This window comes from Euphorbia lathyris, chromosome 6 (assembly GCF_963576675.1).
Source record: "Euphorbia lathyris chromosome 6, ddEupLath1.1, whole genome shotgun sequence".
Classification (NCBI taxonomy): Eukaryota; Viridiplantae; Streptophyta; class Magnoliopsida; order Malpighiales; family Euphorbiaceae; genus Euphorbia; species Euphorbia lathyris.
The window spans coordinates 66485932-66490551 of NC_088915.1; positions in this window are offsets into that span (position 1 = coordinate 66485932).

Below are 4620 nucleotides of genomic sequence, written 5' to 3' on the forward strand. Positions count from 1 at the left end.
CTGGCTATGCTTGGTAAACAGGGATGGCGCTTGTTCTCTAACCCTTCGTCACTTGTTAGCAGGATCTACAAAGCTAAATACTACCATAGAGGGGATTTTTTGGGAGCCGATTTAGGGCACTCTCCCAGTTTTATCTGGCGAAGTATCTGGAGTTTAAAGCTTGTGATTAAAAATGGTGTAAGATGGAAGATTGGAGATGGGTCCCAAGTGAGTGTGTGGAATAGCAATTGGCTGCGAGGGGCAGACAACGGATATATACAAACCCCGCAGATCCCCGGTCTTGAAAATTTGAAGGTATGTGACCTGTTTATCCCTAACTCTAAAGATTGGGATGTCGAACTTATGGAAGAACTCTTTAGCACCAGGGACATTCAGGAGATGATGAAATTACCCCCTAGACTGTTTAATCAGAAAGATGAAGTGATATGGCAGGCTCACCCCTCGGGCAAATATACGGTTAAAAGCGCATATCATCTTGCGGTAAATATGGAGGGAGGGGAGCGGCACCATGTGGGAGGAGAGTGGAAAGCATTATGGACAGCCAATGTGCCTCATAAGGTCAAATATTGTGTATGGCAACTAATTAGAGGCTGCCTCCCTACGAGAGTTAATCTCCAAAGGAGGGGGTTACCGATAACCACAGACCGTATTGTTTGCAATGGTCCGTGGGAGGATGATTGGCATTTGTTGATGGAATGTGGAGTCATCGGGTCAGTTGGCAATTGGCGGGTTGGAGAGAGCTGGTCACGGAAGCGGCAAACAGTGCAGCTAACATTTCTGATTGGTTTTGCAGGATGATTAAAAACTTGCAGACGGACTCAATCGAGAACTTCCTCACGAGGCTATGGGCGTTGTGGCGAGCCAGGAACCAGAAACTATGGCAGCAAAAAACTACAACCCCGGAGCAGATATTAGCAGAAGCAGACAACTTGAGGAGGGACTGGATTCGAGCCTAGGAGATCCGACGGAGGTTAGAACAACGAATTGGCACAGACCAGACGTCGGGCGAGTTTCTTGCTGCACCGACGCAGCATCCTTTCAAGACATTCACGCCACAGGTATCTCAGCTGCCTTACGGGATTCAAATGGTGAGATGATAGGGGGCCGCAACGAACTACTGTATTGCGCACCGCTGGTCATGGAAAGGGAAGCCGTGGCGCTGCTCACGGCAATGAGATGGCTCGATGATCTTAAAGTGCAGAATGTAACCTTCGAGTCAGACGCAATCAATTCTAACACAGCTGATGATTCAGAGTTCAGAGACCTTGAAGCTCACTGTCGAGAGCTGCTAACCAAAAATGACACTTACTCAGTCACCTGGATACGGAGACAAGCTAACGGGTTAGCTCATGATTTAGCACGGGTAGCACGTTTTAACACTTGTCCCTCATTCTTTTATTCGTTACCGAGTTCAATTTCAAATATTGTATCATAGTTCTGCCGTTCTACGGCTCACTAATATCATTCTTTATTGATTCAAAAAAAATAGCATTTATAATGTTAAAGAAGATAAATAAAAGAATTACTGGATTTGATTAGCAAGCTGGTGATGAACAAGGATATTTTACCAAAAAATATGATGAAGCCCAATAAGCCACGGCATGTACCACCAAATGGAGGCAATGTACAATTGGGCCAGATCACTATTCAATAAGCCCATCATAGAAGAGTTATACGGGCCTTATGGGTTCTTGTGTTGGATTTCAAAGGCCTTTAAGGACATCCTATCCATTGATTAACAATCTTTTACTTTCTTTCTTTTTTTTTTTTTTTTTTTTTTGCTAATTAACTGATTAATAGTTTTGAGACTCGTGAGACAAATCTTACGTAGATTTTTAACTCTAGTCTTATTTCTTTTAAAGCTTTTGAACTTTAAATTCGCATATAAGCAAATATCATCTGAACCGGATAGAACATCAAATCGGATTTATAAAAAAGTTACAGATCACTTGGTCGGACCGAATAACTCGGATTGATCCAACCAGATGGTGTAATAAATAAAAAATATGTATAATTAATTTTAAATTATTTTTATAAATTATATATATCCAAAATAAACTATAAACAAATTTTGGTTTTTTTTTGTCAACTTGAGGCTTAAATATATAACTTATAAATAGAGTTTTAAATAATTTTAAATATGTAGATATATTCTATGTCATGAGATCTTTTTAACGGTATATTATAAACTCAAAACAGATAAGTGATGAATGAAGAATTGATGCTCAAAATGAACCACTTAAAATGGTTCTAAAGATGATAAAAGAAAATTAAGCTTCCTCATCATAAAAAAATGAGAATTTTCACTAATTTATAACTAAAGGCTTTTACAAGCTTTTAACCAATTACTAAGAAAAAAACTCTCTCATACGTTAGGGGAGAGGGTGCAGTTGAAACACCACCGAGTTAGACTGAACACCCACGTGGGTGATCCAAATGCTGTATGGAAATGAGGTTCCTTGGACATATCTACTTTTACTTAAAATCTCAGTGCAAATTCTGATTGTTATTTTTATTTCATGAAAACCCATATTATTTTTATTTCATGAACAGACTTAATAATTTTTTAAATAAATAACTAAAAACTGGGATTGCATCGGTTCTTGATCCGACCTCCAGTTTCCAGTTCAATCCCGGGTTATGTATTCAATGAACCAATGCAGCTCAGACCGGACTTCCGAAACCATTTCTTTAATTTTCCAATCACCATTTTTTGGTCTTTCACTATGTGAACTAAACAACACCTAAATTATTTTAAAAAAAAAGTAATTAAAATTAAAGTTGTTTAAAATATCATTTTTTCAACTCTAATTATTTGCTATTAGAGTGATCGAATGTTAAAAAACTTTTATATTAGTAAAGTACATCAGAGACTTTTATATCGGTTTTGAAATTCAAGAATCATAAAGAAAAGTAAGAGCAAAACTTAGGGGGCATGGCTCTAATTTACTCTAAAACCATGAGAAAGTAGTTTATCAAAGTTCATGGGCATGACTATCAACTATCCTTTAGAATTATGAACCCATCTCCAGAATTACCAATACAAAGTAGATGTTTCTCAAAACTCTCATAAAAGGGTCCATCTCCAGAATTTCCTAAGCAGATCGGAGAAGATAAACCAAAACTTCCTCTTTCTAACATCTTTCTTTCAATTAATATTTAATTGGGGACTCTTTTTCTTGAATTTTAAACTTTATGATATTGACAAATTCATTTAAAATATTTTAGAATATTCAATAGTGATTAAATAAAGTTGAATAATCTTGAATAGTGTATTAAGGAGTAAATTCTATGAAGAAAGAAAGAAAATATTAATTAGATAAAGAATGATACTAGATATTCTTGGTGAAGAATAGATAGCATGATTCCCTACTTCACTTTAAAAAAAAAATAAGGGTAATTAATTTATTAGTCCCTAGATTTTGACAAAACACATTGTTTAGTCCCTGTATTTTTAAAAACACATGGTAAGGTCCCTAACCTTTTTCTCAGTGAACTATTTAGTCATTTCGTCTGTTTGTTAGATTTTTTACCATTTATGAATTCGGAAAGTGGGCTGCTATATACCGCCTTTAATCTTACTTCTACCGCCCACTATTGACAATTTTGCCCTCTACACTTTTTCTATCCAAAACCCATATCCTCTCTAATTCTCTCTACACTTTTTGGATTTCCTAAAAACCGAGCTAAAAACGACATGCAGCCAAAGTACGGGATGGGGAAAGGCTTCATGCAAGGCTTGGTACGTGTTTAATTTAATTTATTTCAAAAAAATCACGATTTCTGCCTCCGAGATCGGAGAAAGAAATCGCAAAAAAGAGCCTGGGCGGGTGGAATTCCGTTTCCACCGTAGGTGGAACGGACGAACTATCAATTCCACCTACGGTGGAAATGGGATCGCCGCACGTCCCACCAGAAGGTGGGACGTGTGGCGCACCAGTTCCACCTTGTGGTGGAACGCGATCGGTACCCGCTCCACCACAAGGTGGAACTGGTGCGCCACACGTCCCACCTTCTGGTGGGACGTGCGGATCACCAGTTTGACCATACGGTCAAACGTGTGCGTCTGGTGTGCCTCACCTGTTTGGACCTATGGGCAGGTGGTGTGAGCCACCCGTCCAGGGCAAAAAACGTGCCGTTTTCATTTTTTTTTTAAAATTTAATTGGTTTGGGTACTTCGTTTCCAAACCCGAACAACAACAACAACAACAACAACAACAAAGCCTTAGTCCCGAAATGATTCGGGGTCGGCTAACATGAACCATCATATAAAACCGTGAAAATCAAGTCGTGTCAGCGACACAGATTCGCTCCCTCCACTCCGTCCTATCCACTACCATATTTTCCTCAATTCCCAATAAACTCATATCACTCTCGATCACCCTCCTCCAAGTTTGCTTAGGTCTTCCCCTACCCCTCACCACTACATCCCTTTGCCACTCTTCGGTTCTCCTAACCGGCGCATCAAGCGCTCTACGTCTCACATGGCCAAACCACCTTAGTCGGTTTTCTCTCATTTTATTCTCAATAGATGTAACCCCTACTTTTGTCCTAATTATTTCATTACGCACCCGGTCCTTTCTCATGTGACCACACATCCATCTCAACATACGCATCTCC